Genomic DNA, 19,115 nt, shown 5'->3' with positions numbered 1-19,115 from the left:
TCACTGGAAGATATACTGATGTCATATGTGTTCCAGGTGGGTATGACTTTAGCCTTGAGTATCATCCTACCTTCACTAATGATGATTCCGCAGTACCAGACAAAAATGATTGACTTCAACAACAGGTGTAGCTTCTGGTGTCACAACAATGGGATCCAATATCTGTCAGCCTGGGGAGACATGATCAACAAACCCAGATCTTTTGTCAGAGATGGCTTGCACTTGTCACTACTTGGCAGCTGGATACTGGCAAAACTTTATCTATCCCCATATTGCCTTTTTTTGGGCCATGCCAAGTTGTTAAACCTGCCAACATTGCAAAAATCATACAAGACTATCTAAAGGTACTGCTATTCAATGCTAGGAGTTTAAATAAAAAACTGCACTCTCTGGAAGCATTCCTAACCCTGGAGAATTGAGACATATGTGTAGTCACAGAAACATGGCTCAGGAACATAGAAAGCACCCTGGCTATCAAAGGTTACAATGCCTTTCATACATTTCAATTCTCCTTAGCTCTGGATAAAACAAAGGGAGGAGGTATCTCAGTGTTCATAAAGGACAAGAATACTGCTAGACTGGTCCAATAACATGACTCGCTTGAGCTGCTCCATGCCCAACTAGCCATAGGCGTGACCTTCCATCATATCCTTGCTAGCTACAGATCCCCTAACATGAGTCTGGAAAAACACACCTCCTACCTAACCCTACATTTAATCTCTTAACATTCAGCCTAACACCATGCTTATGGGTGACTTCAACTACCCCTCCATAAACTGGGAGACTTTATGACCCATAATTAACTTTCTCACAGGTTTTTCGAATTTGGCAATGCAAACACCCTGGAGCAACTAGTTAGCTCCTCAACTAGAGGTACAAATATCCTAGACCTAGTACTCATGAACATGGGGGGATGCTTCTCCCTCCCATGCATTAACTCCTCCCTGGTAAGATCTAACCACAGAAAGATTTTCTTTGGTATTAAAACTAACCTAGAACTCTGATCAAACTCCAAACCTGTTAAGAACTTTGCTAAGGCCAATTACCTCAACCTAAATGACAGCTTATTAAACTTCCAAGCCCTTCTGAACCCGGATGACAGTGAGGCCTACTCTGAGCTGTACACAAAAGCATTGTAGAACCACATTCATAACTGCACAGAGGACGCAGTACCTGCCCAAGTCAAACCTATGATTACTGGCAAAAATAAACTCCCCTGGTGCATAAATAGGATATCCAACAAAGGAAAAAATACTCTCCAAAGTGAAGAAAGAACAGACAAAACAGTGCAAAAAGACACTCACCAGTCTAAACAAATAAATTAGAGAGCTAGTCAAATCTGCCATAGCAAACTATGAGGAAAAGATACCCTCCCAGGTAATAGATAACCATAAGGCTGTTTTAATCATGCTCATAACCTCAGGGGAAATGCTCAGCCATGTGCCAAGTTAATCATGAATGGCAACACTTATACACGGTCTGAAACTAGAGCCAACCTGCTGGCTGACAAGTTCAGTTCATACTCCCCCATCACTTCCTACCACACCTAAAGAAATACCCACAACCATCCCCCTACCAGTCATTATGAGGGAACAAGTCCTTACTGCACTCACTAAAGCCAAAAATACAACCTGCATGAGTCTCAACAAAATTCCAGCATGCTTCTTAAATAGCTTAAAACAGAATCTATCAGGGCCACTAGAAACCCTCTTTAACCATGGACTCCTGACAGGCTTTGTCCCAGAGGGGACTGCAGCAGTCATTCCTCTACACAAGGGTGGACCCAGGGAACTGTAGACCTATAAGCCTGACCAGTCTTATCTGCAAAGCCATGGAGAGAATTATCATGGACCTGATCAGTAACTACATAGGAACTCCCCATAAACTGGTCTAGACCCAATTTGGCTTTGTCAAAGGGAGGTCTTGCCTACTCAATCTGGTGGACTTCTTTGAGAAACTTACCAGGGCTGTGGATGAGGGTAAAATGGTACACGCCGCTTATATAGACCTGGCCAACGCTTTTGACACACTTCCCTACTCAGGGATCATAGATAAACTTACTGAGTTAGGCATAAACCCCTACACCATCAGATGAATAGCCAACTGGCTCACTGATAGGGAACATGTCATCTTCCTTGGCTATCTAATGAAACTAATCAACTAATGAAGCAAAGGGATAGAGCCTGGACTCTTTACCATACAACCAAAAGCACAACTGATTTCATCCTTTATCAGCATCTTTGAAATCAAACTAAGAAAAGACTCATCAGTGATAAAAAAACATACTTTCTTACTTGCCAATAAAAAAGTCAGCAAAGCACACAAACGTTCTGGCATAACTTCAATCACTTCCTTAACCCTGGTAAAACCTCCACCCCTGCTCCCCTCACTAGTAATACCACAGAGCCCTTACCCTCACAGTTCAGCTCTCATTTCATATACTCTATCCCTGCTCTCTTAAACAACAAACTAATCCAACCACTCATAGCCCCCTCCCCAACCTCTAATGACACTAACTCCTTCTCCTTTAAACCCATTCAAACTTCCTACATAAAAAAACTACTATCTAAACTAAAACCTTGCTGTCTGGTGCTGATCAGGTTCCAAACGAGTACCTAAAACCTGGTGGTCCTTCCATTGCCTACCCCATATTCATATTAATAAATTGCTCTCTCTCTGAACATTAAGTATCCTGTTTTTTGTTTATTTTGTTCTTTATTTCTTTGTTGTTTATAGCACTTTGTGTACTGTGTATTTTTCTACCTAGTTTCACTGTGTGTGAGGTATTAACTGGAAATTGTCCACTCTTATTAAGCATCTGTTGGGTTGTTTGTTTATGATAACTTGTTGCAGTTAAACTCTTTTTTCTAGTGCCTCCTTTAGCTGTTTAAAACTTTCATTTAAAGGCTCACTGCTGCTTTTCAGCTGTGAGTAACATTTCTGCAGTTTGTTTCCCACCCTCTCTCCCTGTTGGTATAGTGTTTTTATAGTTGGTGGCTTTGCAGTTGCCCGCCCCTGGTGTAAATTTGATCTGTGACCCTCCTCCCAGTCTAGTGTCATTACCTCATTCTACCCAGTACAGGGAGAGCATTTGAGAAGGCCAATCAGCTTAGTTTCTGCTACTCCTTTCTCTCTTTCCAAAAAAAAAAAAATGTATCTGCTTTTACTGTATTTGTGTTTTTCCTACTTTATTTTGCTTTTGCGTCATCTTAAAAGTACTCAATTGTATTTATTACTGCTTGGTGTAACTCATTCTAAGCCTTTTAGTTTAAGCACCTGGGCTTCAGACCAGTTTTACATTAGGAAGGTTTGTGGTCTGCACTGTAGTGGCAGAACAGGTAGCTTACATCCTTCTAAGTTGGGAACTGCTGATTGAGGGCTCAGTGTCTGTTATTCTAAAAGTGTATTAATTCTGGTTTAAGCACTTGGGCTTGAGGCCAGTTATTTTACATTAAGAGGGTTCGTGTTCTGCACTCTTGTGGGAGGAGAGGCTGGACTCTGTCCTTCTGAGCTGGGAATTTCTGGTTAAAGCTTATAGTGCCTGCATATTTGAACTGCTTCTTACTGAAATTGGTACACCTCGTTTGCTGTAGCATAGACTAGATCCAGGCCTGCTGAATCTAGCTTTGTTTGTATAACTTGAGCACTAATCCAGGCATTCTTTAAAGTATTCAGTTGTATTTATTACTGCTGATAGTAACTTGATTAAAGTGTAGCTATCATTTCTAAGTCTTTTGGATTAAGCACTTGGGCTTCAGACCAGTTGTTCTACATTAGGAAGGTTTGTGGCCTGCACTGTGGTGGCAGGACAGGTAGCTTACATCCTTCTAAGTTGGGAACTGCTGATTGAGAGCTCATTGTCTGTTATTCTAAAAGTGTATTAGTTCTGGTTTAAGCACTTGGGCTTCAGGCCAGTTATTTTACGTTAAGAAGGATTGTGGTCTGCACTCTTGTGGGAGGAGAGGCTGGACTCTGCCCTTCTGAGCAGGGAATTTCTGGTTAAAGGCTTATAGTGCCTGCATATTCTAACTGTTTCTTACTGAAATTGGTACACCTTGTTTGCTGTAGCATAGACTAGATCCAGGCCTGCTGAATCTAGCTTTATTTGTATGCTTGTTGTTTGTTTATTTCCCTGAAATGCTAATTCCACCTAAAACGTGGCCTTTTAGCACTTCTGTGTATCCCTAGTGATATCTGCATTGATTACTGTACTTATTTCCTTGTTTCACTTGAAAGAAAGTTACTGTTTGTCGTTTTTGCATTTAAGTTACCTGTAACACATTGCATTTAAGTTACCTGGCACTTGCTCACTAAAGCAATTATATAAGTCAGCTCTAAAAAATTAAAAGTACTACACCCTCACAAACTCCCCTTGAGTACCTTGTTCCCCATTGGCCCTTTTTTTAAATTATAAAGGAATTCCCAATACTATTCTAGCATGTCCAAAGGTCAGTTGTCAATCTCCTCTCCAGTCCAGCTGGTGAATCTGGGAATCTTGAGGCAATGTTACAACTGCCTCATGTACAAAGACAACCCTCTCCTCCTCCCAACAAATTCCAACACATGTGAGAGATGCAACCATATAGCCAAACTGGAGGCTAAGCTCTCTCAACTCAGTACTGGCGTAACCAGTCAGGAGGAGAAGGAAACCACACTCACTACAATTCCAGTCTCACATAGACCTACCACGACAACAAACCAAACACATAAACACACAAAACATACTGGAGGCTCTAAATAAAAATCTGCCTAAGCAGCAGAGACCTCCAAAGCAGACACCCAAGCAACCGCTACCCCAAAACAAAACACGTGCAACACATAGCTCACAAAGCCAGTGTGCCAAACAGTCACAGCCCTTAAGGCTAAACAACACACCTGATACACTTGTAATAGGTGACTCTATCGTCAGGCACACTGACGTCCCGCTCACCAGGCTGAACAAGGAGAAGGTCACGGTGAGCTGCCTGTCTGGCGCTAGGATCCGCCACATAACACAAGCACTCAGGTCACTCCAAGGCAAGTACAAATATGACTCAGTCATTGTCCATGCTGGTGTGAATGACCTGAGACGTACCTCCCTGGACTACATGAAAAGAGACATAGAGGAGCTCTCTGAGCATGTAGCCCAGGCCGGTATGACCCTGACCTTAGTAGCATCTTACCCTCACCAAGAATGATGCCACAATATGAAAACAAGATGATCAATTTCAACAATTGGCTTAAGTGTTGGTGTCATTCAAAGGGGATCCAATGCCTGTCAGCCTGGGATGACATGCTCGACAAGCCACGATGCTTCGCTAGGGACGACTTGCACCTGTCACACCTGGGCTTTCGGATATTGGCAAAGGCTCTTGCTAACCCCATAGTGCCTTTTTTAGGCAAGGCTCAAAAGACAAACCCACCTCCATAGGTATCACAAGGGATAAGAAACTAAGAGTAATGCTACTCAACGCCAGAAGTCTAAACCTCAAGATGCACGCACTCGAAACTCTCCTTAGCATGGAGAACATCGATATCTGTGCAGTAACAGAAACCTGGTTCAAGGCTCACGAGAGCACCCCAGCACTACCAGGTTATACCTCATACCATGCTTTTCGGCCCCAAAACTTGGACCGAACCACAAAAGGAGGGGGAGTATCAATATTCGTCAAAGATACCCACACCTCCAGGTTGGTGGCACAGCACGAAGCATCAGAGACTATCTATGTGCAACTAACTGTGGGTAAAACTGCCTTCCAGTTTATAGCCTGCTACAGACCACCCTCCCAAACACAGGAACCCCACTTGGCCTTCCTGAGAATACTGGAAAATATGGAGGTCTCTCCAAACACCATTATATTGGGCGACTTCAACTACCCAAACATAGACTGGGAGCATTACTCTAGCTCCAACACCCTAGCCCAAAGGTTCCTAGAATTTATAAACTCAAATGCTATGGAACAACTTGTTACCACTCCCACAAGAGGGGAAAACATACTGGACCTGATCATCACCAACATGGGGACACTATGCTCCAGACCAGAAGTGTATCCCTCACTGGTAAGATCAGACCATAAACTAATCTCACTGGATATTCACATCCCGACCCCACCCCCTGCCCAGAAAACCACAGTGAAAAACTTCTCTAAAGCAAATTTCACATGCCTCAAAACCGAGGCGAAATCCTTCAAAGCCCCCGGGCCTGTGGAAAATACGGCCCAGACCGCAGAATCCTTTATAAACACATTCTATGAACACCTTCAGGAATGTATGGATCATGCAATCCCAAATAAAACTAAGACCCAATCCTCCAAAGGCAGACGTCCTGTCTGGTGGACCCCAGCCATAAACAAACTATACAATAGAAGGTGGAAGCTACTACATGATAGAGCAAAATCCCAAAAAGGGAAGGCATCTCTGATCAGTATTAGCAAAAAACTACGGGCACTCATAAAATCGTCTAAGGCCAGCTTCAAGAGAAAAATTGCACAGGACACTAAGGATAATCACAAGGCTTTCTTTAGTTATGTTAGGAACCTGGGTGGGAATTCCCAGATATGCTCAGAATTAGTACAAAATGACAAAAAATATACCGAGCCCACAGACATTGCCAACATCCTAGCTGACAGGTTCAGTGCAAACTTCTCCCCCCCCTCTCCCCACCAAAAGGGCAAATATCTATCCCAACAGAGTGCTGCCCCCCTGACATCTCAGATGCTCAGGTAAGAGCCGCCCTCTCCAAAGCAAAAAACACAGCATCAATGGGACCAGATGGTATCCCAGGCTGCGTCCTACATGAACTCCAAGAAGAGCTAAACCCAAACATAAAACTACTGTTCAATCTTAGCCTTACTACAGGATATGTACCCAAAGAGTGGCGTACAGCAACAGTGGTCCCTCTCCACAAAGGTGGTGCCTCAACGGATCCTGGAAACTATCGCCCCATAAGCCTGACTAGCTTGCTCTGCAAAGCTATGGAAAGGATCATCATGGACCTCATAAATAAAGATATTGGGGACCTACAGACACTGGATCCTACCCAGTTTGGCTTTGTTAAGGGCAGATCCTGCCTCTTAAACCTGGTCGATTTCTTTGAAACAGTCACCAAGGCCATTGACGAGGGGAAGGTGGTCCACACAGCCTACCTGGACCTCGCAAAAGCCTTCGATACAATACCCCACTCTGGCATTATAGATAAGCTCACCAGCTTAAATATAAACCCGTATGTCACTAGATGGGTTGCAAACTGGTTCAAGGACAGAACCCACATGGTTAGAATTGCTGGAGCCATGTCAGACTCCAAACCAGTTACAAGTGGCATCCCACAAGGCTCAGTCCTGGGACCTCTCTTGTTCGGTATATATTTCTCGGCGGTACAGGCCAACACGGAAGGACTGTGGCTGACCAAGTTCACAGATGACTGCAAACTGGGCGCCATAATCAACTCTCCAGCCGACACAAACATCCTCCAAAAGGGCCTCATAGAAACAGACAACTGGTGCCAGAGCCATGGCCTCAAGCTAAATGCCAAAAAGTGTATAGTCATCCCCTTTGGCAAAAACAAAGTGCCCACAAATTACCACATAGGTGGTAATCCATTAAGTACAGAAGAAGTCATTAGGGACCTGGGGACCCAAGTTGATAGCAATCTCTCATTTGACAACCACGTGGCCAAAGTGGTTAGAAAAACATTTTATATAGCCCACCTAATCATGAAGGGATTCACATCTAGATCAGGGGAGGTCATCGTACCTCTTTACTCATCCCTCATCAGGCCCTTAATTGAGTACAATGCCCCTTTTGGGATGTACCTTACCAGAAACCTGCAGCAACTGGAAAGACCCCAAAAGTACCTCACCAAGAGGATCAAAGGGCTCAAACAGATGCCATATGCTGCCCGGTTAAAAAAACTCCAGCTCTACTCAGTGGCATACCGCCTGCTCAGAGGCGATCTGTGCCTGACATATAAAGCCATGTCCAACCCGGAATTAATGGACATGCTGCACCTCAGAAAATCCAAATCCCATTGAGCTACGCTCGAGACTTGAACCTCAACACTGAAATAAATAGGACATGCTGGAGGGACAGATTCATAACCCAGAGGCTCCCTTCACTCTGGAATAAAATCCCAGTCCATGTTAGGCAGAGTCCCTCATTGACTCTCTTCAAGAGGAATCTTGATGAGTGGATGGGAGATCGTAGGTTTACCCCGGCTATCACTTCTGTGTCACTGTTAGACAGAGGCACAGTATACTAACCTCGAAAAAGGGCATAGCAAAATTAATTTAAAATGGGTGGCGAAAGCCAAACACACTCTCGCTAGGCTTATAAATGCCCTAGGGCAGATAGCCTAGTATGAACCTATGAACCTATGAACCTATGTACCCAGCCTATGGAAAATTTCTCATATCATACCACTTCATAAAGGCAGCCCATCTAGAGACATTACAAACTACCGACCCACTGCCATCCTCTCTCCCATTGCCAGAATCCTAGAGAAATGGATTCACCAGCAACTCATGAATCACCTCACTACTAACAACTTACTGTCCAGCTCTCAGCATGGGTTCAGGCCTAAACACAGTACAAACACAGCTCTCATTTCTTTTACAGATACCATTTGCTGCCTCAAAAATGAAGCACAGCTGGTCGCAACTATTTTCCTAGACATGTCAAAAGCTTTTGACATTGCTCCCACCAGTTTCTACTTAATAAACTTTCACTTATCATCTCACTATCTCATCCCTAACATGGTTCCATAGTTATCTGTCAACAGGCTACTAAATGGGCAAACACCCTTTCTCCTCTATTACCAATCATCATGGGGAACCCCAAGGCTCCATACTTGGGCCCCTTCTCTTTGTCATATTTACCAATAATCTCAATATGGCCACCCAACACGCCACCATCATCCAGTATGCTGATGATTCCTATCTTATCTGCTCAGCCCACTCCTTACAAGAACTGCAAAATAAAATGCAAAAATCTTTTCAAGACATTGAAAAATTACCTCACCAATCATCAACTCATTCTTAACCCAAATAAGACCAAGCTCATATTCTTCTCCAACAAAACATCCAAACTCAGCACAACACCCCTCTCAATACACTCCTCCAATGGGACAATAATCAAATCCACCAATCGGACCAAGCTGCTTGGAGTTACAATAGATGATACTCTAAAATTTGATAAACACATATGTCTTACAATCACTACAAACTTGATGCTCTATATAGGTTAAGCCTTACCTTACACAACAAGCTAGACTTGCCACAGCTAGATCTCACTTGCTATCCACCCTCCTCTACTGCTCTCAGATCTTTACAAATCCATCCAAAGCTGACCTAAATAAACTACAATCCTGCTATAACAAAATTGCTACGTTTGCTGCCAGTCAACCCCATAAAATGCATCACTGTTCAGTTCTTCAACAACTCAACTGGTTGGAACTTCCTAACCTGTTAGTGCTAAAGCAAATTTCTATTGCCCATAAAATCATTTCCAGCCCCACGGAATGTCCAGCTCTTTCAAACCTGTTACAGCCTAGCACTAACTGCAGGCTCCTAAGGTCATCCAATAAAATATTGCTAAAAGTATCCCTGTCTCACAACTGTCATGGCAACTCCCTCTACTCCTATAAAACTGCCAAGCACTGGAACAATTTTCCTCATCTCATCTTACATATTCCAAACCTATCCACATTTAAAGCTGCCCTTAAAGATTATCTAAATGCTAACTGTCTTTGCACCTGTATTCCTCCTGGTTAGTTTTTTCATTCTATTTTGCATCTCTTCTAGTGCATGAGATATCCTTTTTTTCTGCTTATTTTTTATTTCTTGCATATTTGCTCATTTGGATAATGTACATGTTTACTGCCTTTTTTATATTTGTACTTAACTTATTTTTACTTGCTATGTATAGTTTGTTATTCCTTCTAATATTCCTGTGATCGTAAAAAATATTTTTTAACATACGTTAGTTATTTGGTGTACCTGCCTACCTGTACTGTAACTTTAACTAACTTTTGTACTGTTCTGGAGCTTTTCTCCCCGGGTCTCCGCTGAAAGCAGGTTTCTGACCCAGTCAGACAATACCCGGTTAACAAATATAAATAAGTAATAAATACATGCATAAATATAGACAAATCCACTTCTGATAAGAAACATGTTGCTAGTGGTGTTCCGCAGGGCTTAGTTATGGGACCCCTTCTGTTTGGTATATACTTCTCTGAAGTGAAGGCCAATGTTGGAAGCCTCTGGCTCACCAAGTTCACTAACGACTGTAAGCTGGGAGCAATCACTGAATTTCCAAATGATGTTGACATCTTACAAACAGGCCTAAAAATGACAAACAACTAGTGCCAAAACCATGGTCTGAGACTAAATGATAAAAAATGTGTAATAATGCCCTTCAGTAAATCAGCTATTCCTGCAAATTATAATATTGATACCACAGCCATAAAAGCAGACCTAGTGGTGAGGGACCTAGGAACACAGATATATAGCAACCTAAATGTTGACAATCAGGTAGCTGCAGAAGTCAGGAAATCCTTCTGTGTGGCTCAACGTATAAGTAAAGGCATGCCATCAAGATCAAAGGAAGTGATAGTGCCATTGTACTCAGCCTTCATCAGGTCCATACTTGAGTACAATGTTCCCTTCTGCAAGTACCTAACCTGGCACTTACACTAATTGGAGTGTCCCCAAAGGTTTCTCAGTAAAAAAATACAATGCCTAAGACACTTATCTTATGCAGATCAATTAAAGGCCCTATCACATTATTCCATCTCATATAGTTTTGTGAGAGAGGACTTATAATTGACCTACAAGGCATTCTCTGATCCAGCTCTGATGAAAATGTTATATATTCACGAGAATAATTATAGAAAGGTCATGTGTTCCATGGACCTGAACTTTATTTATGACTCTAACAGAACTTGCTGGAGAGCCAGATTCGTATTCTAAAGGCTACCTCTTCTATGGAATAATCTTCCCATCTTTGTAAAACAAAGGCCATCCCACACTCTCTTCAAAAAGAATATGGATAAATAGAGGGGGAACCATAAATTTGCTTTTTTAATTTCTCCAAATCTTTTGGGTTTCCAGACCATGACAGGAAAGGATTCCATTCATGAAATTAGTATTGTTTCACTCTTTGATGGCAGCCAGAAGTGCTCTCCGCAACACCTACAATGTGCGCAGTAATGACTTTTTCTGCAGTTCGTACGGAGTTACATGGATTGGTAGCATATCTAAATATGATTGTAGATTCTTCTTTATTAGACCCATTGCTCCTACTACTATTGGAAATGTCTGGGTATCTTTCTTCCACATTGCTCTTGTTTTTGCCTGCAGATCCTGATATTTTATGACTTTGTGTTTCTGTACGCAAGACACTGTAGTCACTGGGTATTTTCATGGGCAACTATATCTGGTTTTCTCACATCTATCTTTTGAACTGTTGGTAATGGGTGATGCCATATGATGTAGACTTCATCATTTTCTATGATGCTTTGTGGCTCATGTTTCCAGTGTTTTTCAGCTGCTTCAATATTATAATGTTTGCACAATCCCCAGTGCAATGCAACAGTCCTGCCACATTATTATGCCTTTCAGTATACAGTCTTCTGCCATTAGTATATCACAACCAGCAACAAGGTGTGCAACTGTTTCCAACTCTGTTTTACAAAACCTATTTTGTCTTGTTTCTCCCACATGTTCAATGGACTTTGTATAACAATGTGTACATAGCCCGCTATCTTGGGCCGCTAATATTAACCTTTCATCTTTTGGTTTGAATTCATCTCTCCTTAACCCTTAACCCTTCCTTCACTTGATCCTGATCAACACGATGCTCTTCCAGGAGTTTTCTAGATATGCAACTACATTTAGACAGTTTCCTCATTTCTTGCCTTTTCATCTAATCCTTCACCTTATATTCTTTCTTTTGTTTTTTGACACATTCAGTTGCTACCTGATTTTTATTGACTTCTGGTTTGATTTCCATTCCTGCTTGACATCAATATGCTTCTGCAAGAGTAAGAAAGGAAGTCATCTTAGATTTATTCTCCTCATGTTTCAAAACATTCACTATGTTTGGGTCTTGTGAGGTCAGCAGATATGTATGCAGTCCCACAATTGCAGATCTATACATGTAATCAATTTAATGAGGTCCATACCTCCTTCGATATGAGGAATATATAGCCTTGGTATGCACTGATTTTTATAAATCATTTGGTGAACATGAAGCATCCTTATTATGTTCCTATCTAATCTATCAAATGCCTAATGGGGCCAGTCAATCACTTCAAAACTGTAAGTTAGGACAGGAAGAGCAAATTGGTTTATAGCTTGAATTTTGTTCCTAGATGTCAATGTTGTTTTCAGGATTAAAGTCTTCTGTAATATTCCTTCCTATGTTTTATTCACATTTGTTCATGTTGTATTGTTGATCCTTCATCAGTTCCCAAATATTATACACTCCCTCTTGCTCAGGTTCTTTTATATCACAGTCTGGTCCCAAACTAATGTTTTCTTGCTGCTGCAGCTTTCCTGCTTTAAAGGTTGTTTTTGCACATTTATCAAGACCAAATGACATTTTTATATCATCTGAAAAAGTTTTGACAACCTGCAGCTGTGCTTACAGCTCCTCATCTGATGAGCTATACAGTTTTAAATCATCAACAAAGAGAAGATGAGAAGTCTTTACACTTTGTTGTTTTCTGGGAGCCAAATTATAGCCATGACCTAATCTGTTAAGCAGACAGCTTAATGAGTTAAGGGCAAGGCAAGAGAGCAGTGGTGACAGAGAGTCACCCTGGAATATCCCCCTTTGGATTTTTATCCCTGGAATAATAATTTGTCCTTTATCATGGCTTAAGTGCAAAGTGGTTTGCTGCTGTTTCATGGTCACTGTGATGCAGTTTATCAGTGTAGGGTGTATCTTATACATTTTTAAGCACTCTTTTATTCTTGAATGTAGGATACTGTTAAATGCTTTTTTGTAGTCAATCTATGTCATACTTAGTCTTCCCTGTTTTACAGTTCTCCACTATGACTTTATTTAACAACAGATGATCCTTTGTTCCAAATGGTTTTCTTTTATTGCCCTTTTGTTCTATTGCCATAATTAAGTTTTCTTCTAAATGACTATAAACTCTGTTGGCATCGGTTCCAGTGTGTAGTTTATATGTTGTAGGAAAGCAAGTTACTGGGGTATAATTTTTAGGGTAGGTTGCAGGTTCACGCTTAAGTAGGACCATTACTTTTCCTGTTGTTAGTCAGGTTAGTGTCTGTTCTGGGTGTGCATATGAGTAGTTCTTACTCATGGCTAAATCTTTGTGCAAAGTTTTTAATACTTTTAACCACAAGTTAGGTACTGCATCTGGACCTGGGGTTTCCAATAAGAGGCTTTTCTTAACCTTGTTTCAACCTTTCTGGCTGTTTCTTCATCCCATTTCATATCCTGTAACTTTTGACTTCTTATTCTTTCTTTTACTTCTATCCATTTAGCATCTTTGTTATTTTCTACAGGATCTTCATAAATATTTCTCCGAAATGTATCTATTTCTTCTTCTTTTGGTGGCCTTTCAATCCCTTTTGCCTTGTTTCCCAGTTCTCTATAAAACATTTTGGGTCATCAATAACTTGTTTATTTTGTACTTTTTCTTTATATTTATCTGTGTATCTTCTTAGTTTTTCTACCTGTGCTGATATTTTTAGTTTATCATTTGTGACAGTGCATGATAAATCCTGATCCATTATAATACTACAGATTGCTTTGATCACATCTGTCTTTCTAAGTATTTTTGTTGATCTGTTCCCTCTTCTATACTCTTCTAATAGTGACACTTCCTGTCTTAATTGCTTTATAGTTTTCTCTGTTCAAACCATCCATGATGGTATTCGATTTCTCCGCTTCCTTTCCCTTACTACCCTGTGTTCTTGTGGTAGAATTTTATCTGTTATTAATTTAGCTGCACAGTAATATATCCTGTTTACTTCTGTTATACCCCATGGATCTCTATGGACAGTCCTCCATTTCCTGTGGGCATTCTATAGAAAGTTCTATAGCATCATCCTGTGGCACATTCTCTTTAATTGTATCCTGTGTTATCTGCTTCTCTGTCATATGGGAATCCACTAGCCTATCACTCCTCATCATTGACTGCATCACAGTTGCCACAGTTTCCTGTTCCTTTTGTTGCTGTCCATCTTCAAGTGAATGTTTAGTCAAAATAAACTTTATTGTCAACTCACCAGAGAATACAAATAAAGAAAAGATAACAAGAACAACAGTATAACATTTCAATTTAAAGAAGATATTTAATACAAGACCCCAGAAGGATAAATAAACCAATAATAACAGCAAAAACACACAAGCCCCCCCAGACAGTCATGAGAAGAATACTGCCCATAGCAGCATGACAGGGTAGGATTGCACATGTTAAGATTGTCATTCTTTGTTCATCTGCATCAGACAAACAGCAGGCAATTGCTCGTGAATAAGAAAATATAATGCTACATCAACGAAAAAAAAAAAAAAGATATTGCACACTTTTCAGCTGATCTATGTATTGTGAATTATTACTGACTAAATAATCGGTGGCTGGTATCAGAGTTTATGTCTTAACACTGTTGGGTAGAAGCTGTTTAAGTATCTGGTGGTTCTGCAGCGGATACTCTGATATATCTTGCCCGAAGACAGTTGTGCAAACCAGCCATGTGCATGGTGATGGAGTCATGAATTATTTTGGATGCACATTTAATGCTTCTTGCTGTGAAGAGATCCTGGATTGATTGGTAAGTTTGTGCCCATGATTTTTTCGGCAACCCGCACCACTCTCTGTAGCTTCTTTCTTTCTGCTATTGTATTTTTCCCAAACCAAACTGTGAAGCTACTATTGAGAATGTTTTCAGCTGCTCCTCTGTAGAATGTGGTGAGAACAGTAGTTGGGAGCTTTGGTTTTTTGAGCCTTCCGGGAAAAGTGGAGACGTTGGTGTGCTTTTTTGACCAACTGTTCAGTGTTCATAGCCCAAGAGAGATCGTCTGAAATGCGCACCCCCAAAAACTTTGCAGATTTGACCCTTTCCACCTCTTCACCATTTATCATGAGTGGTGAGTGTGTTGTTGACCTTTTCCTGAAGTCTATAATGATTTATTTTGTTTTATTGACATTCAGGTCTAGGTTGTTCTTAGCACACCAGCCAATCATTGAGTAGACCTTGTCTCTTTCAGCTCTTTCAGTGTCCCCTTTGATGAGGTCCAGAACCATAGTATCATCTGCAAACTTAATGCTGTCATTGGTGTTGTATTTTGCAGAGCAGTCATGGGTGAGGATGGTGAACAACAGGGGGCTTATCATACAACCTTGAGGAACACCAGTGTTGAGTATTATGCATCCTGAGGTGTTGTTGCCCACACATGTTTTCTGCAGTCTGTTTGTCAAGTAGTCGAGGATCCAGTTACACATGAACTTGCTAACTCCAAGATGTACAAGCTTGTCAATAAGCATAAGCTGTATTTAATGCTGAGCTGAAGTCAATAAACAACAGTCTGACATAGTTGTTTCTTCTCTTCAGATGATCAAGTGAGAGGTGGAGTGCCATTGAAAGAGCATCCACAGTGGATCTGTTAGCCTGATAAGTGAACTACAGAGGGTCGAAGGTGGATGGAAGGTTTGCCGACATATGACTTTTAACTAGCCTCTCAAAGATTTCATGACATTTGAAGTTAGAGCAACCAGTCTGTAGTCATTCAGGCAGGCTGGATTAGCATTTATGGGGAGAGAGACAATATTCGTCACCTTGAAGCAAGAGGGAACTTTACCAAGACTAAGGGAGGTATTGAAAATATCAGTTAGAGCTGAGTATAGTTGGTCTGTACAGTCTTTAATCACTTTGTTCAGAATTTTATCTGGACCAGCAGTCTTCCTGGGGTTCACCTTCTTAAGTTGAGATCTCACTTCATTGGAGTTAAGGCTGAGCACCCCCTCCTCCTGGTCAATAGGTTGCTTTGTAGCAGCCATATTGTTCTTCTCTTCAAATCTGCCAAAGAAGGAGTTCAACCTGTCCAGAAATTTAATGCTGTTTTCATACTGAGCTGACCTGGTTTTATTGTCAGTAATCTCTTGTATCCCTTCCCAGAGACTCCTGGTGTCCCTCATGTCTGCAAACTGACTTTGTAATTCTTTCCATATTCCCTCTTGGCCTCTTTAATGCCCCTTTTTAGGTTTGCTCCAGCTTCGCTTAGACCCTTCTTGTCCTTGGCCCTGAATGCTGCATTTCTTGGCTTCAGGAGATCATAAACTTTGTTGTTGAGATATGGCTTTTGGTTAGCTCTGATTGTGATGCTTTTGATGTCAGACACATCATCAACACACTTAGTGATGCAAGCTATTACTACTTCCGTGTAATTATCAGTGTTCACCAATCCATCTGACATAGTTGCCTCTTTGAAAATGTCCCAACAGGTGTTGTCAAAACAGTCTTGGAGACATCACAAAGCCCCCTCGTGCCAGACCCTGATCTGCTTAACTGTGGGCTTTTCTCTGATCAGAGCTGGTTTGTAAGTTGGTAGAAGCATGATGGTAAGATTGTCAGAGCTTCCTAAGTTAGGCTGTTGCATTGCATGATGGTAAGATGTCCAGAGCTTCCTAAGTTAGGTTGTTGCATTGCATGATGGTAAGATGGTCAGTGCTTCCTAAGTTAGGTTGTTGCATTGCATGATGGTAAGATGGTCAGAGCTTCCTAAGTTAGGTTGTTGCATTGCATGATGGTAAGATGGTCAGAGATCCTAAGTTAGGTTGTTGCATTGCATGATGGTAAGATGGTCAGGGCTACCTAAGTTAGGTTGTTGCATTGCATGATGGTAAGATGGGCAGAGCTTCCTAAGTTAGGTTGTTGCATTGCATGATGGTAAGATGGTCAGAGCTTCCTAAGTTAGGTTATTGTATTGCTCTCTAGAAACCTTTGATGTTGGAATATGCCTTGTCCAGAGTGTTAGCACCCCTTGTAGGAAAATCTACAAATATAGTAATAGGGTTACACCTCTCTCAGATCCGCTTGATTAAAATCACCAGCAACCGTGTGTGCAAAGTCTGACTTTTTCCTCTGCAGCTCACAGATAGAGTTATAAAGAGTGCTCAGGGCCTCAGTGGTGTTTGCACTGAGTGGAATGTATACCACTGTTACATATATTCCATTTAGCTCTCTAGGTACATCAAAGGGTCTGCATTTTAAGGACAGGACAGGAACTCTAGATTGTTAGAGCAATGTGACTGAACAATCTCACAGTTCTTACACCATCTTTCATTCACATAGATGCAGACTCCACCTCCCTTGGCCTTCCCACACTGGTTATACTGGTTTCCTGTGAAAATGCTCCAAAATATCTTCATATGGCAATGGATCAGTTTCTTCTCATTCTACTGGTTTCTCCTTAATTTGGATGGCTATTGCTCTATCCTGCTGTGGTGTTTTCTAAGTTAGATTTTCTACACTGAATCCTTCACTTTGCAGGTACTCCATAACCTCAGTTTCTGTTTCTTTAACTTTTCCATTCCTATTTTTTTTTCTGTTTTTCCTCTTTGTCTTCTTATTTTTTTGTATTGTAAAGTTTTCCATGTCTGGATTCCTTTGCCTGTATTTCTATTCAAATATCTTTGGTGCTGCTCTTTTTGTTTTGATTAGTTTTGCTATCTCCTTTGCACAAATATTACACCATATTAAGTCTCTTTTTCTTTCTCATGTCCATATTTCTTCTTCAGATGGTCCTGATCTTCCTGTTTCTCCTTACTTTGGGGTTTTGTTCCATCATGCTGTGATGTAACCTGTGTTAGACCTTCTATATCAAATCATTCACTTTGCAGGCATTCCATAACTTTAACTTCTATTTTTTTAACTTCTGCTTTACTAATCATCTTTTCTACATTCACTTGTTGTGATATTATTTTATTTATTGTGAAATTTTCCATATCTGGATGCCTTTCCCTGTATTTCTCTTTGAATATCTTCGGGGCTGCTTTTTTTGTATTGATTAATTTAGCTTTCGACTTTGCATGAATATTGCACCATTTCAAATCTCTCTTTCTTTCCTATGTCCATATTTCTTTTTTATATTTTTCAAAAATCTCTAGATTTTGTTGTTTATATTTTCACACTTCCTCAGATATTTCTTCTTCCAAACAGATCAATGTTTCTTGATCTATATAGTGTTTTTCACAAATCTGTTGTAGTAATGAGCACAATTTTTTATTTGAAGCTTCTGACTATTTTTTCTTGTGGAAGTATTTTTCTTCCATGTAACTTCTCTCTTAATCTTTTTGAATAGTTTGTGCCTGGAAATTCTGGGCTTTTTGCATAATAGTAACATACATAATTTCTTTCTTATCCTCAATAGTCCACTGTATCGTCTTTGTGGCTCTTCTTTGGCCTATCAGTTTTTGTGATTTTTGTGGACTTCTACTTTCTTCTGCAACAGTGGGGGCATCCTTCCCCTGTGCCTGGCCTAGCCCCATTGTAGGAACGTTTCCATATTTTGAGGATTCTATATTGTCATTTTTTTCCAGTCCTGGCATCAATGTGCCTACCAGGATTGGGCATGTTTTTATCCTGGGTCTTGTGTGCCCAGCTTTCTTTTTAAATTTTTTTTACCAATTTCTGTCCATGATAGATGCTGTATAAAATACAGTCTACATATCAGTGTCATCTTGGTGAGATATTGTGAAAAACAGGCTCCACCTCATGAAGGTACTTACCAATACTTGATGATGAATTCAATTTCAGCAACACTATTGTCCTTTGCTTGCTGGCTTATCATCTCTCCATTCAGACCCTGATTCACGCCTGGGGTACTGCCCATGTCCCATATGGACAGAGGTAATCTGTAAAATGACTAAGGGCTCCAACACCCAAAGACACATTACCCTGGTACTACCCCATCCCATATCCAGGGAATTAAGATATAATATTGTCATATCCTGTGCATTATTGGCTAAGCTTCTAAAGGTTCTTGTGCCATTTGCCAGTAGCGACCTATGACCACCCACTTCAGGTGGACTTGCATCAGGCTCTTATCTTCATCTAACTTCCCTTACTACCTTCCACAAGTTATATTCCCTGCAATATATAAATATA

Source organism: Protopterus annectens, chromosome 1.part2, assembly GCF_019279795.1.
Source record: "Protopterus annectens isolate FY-2018-M chromosome 1.part2, PAN1.0, whole genome shotgun sequence".
In the NCBI taxonomy this organism is placed as follows: Eukaryota; Metazoa; Chordata; order Ceratodontiformes; family Protopteridae; genus Protopterus; species Protopterus annectens.
This window is presented reverse-complemented; position numbering follows the sequence as displayed.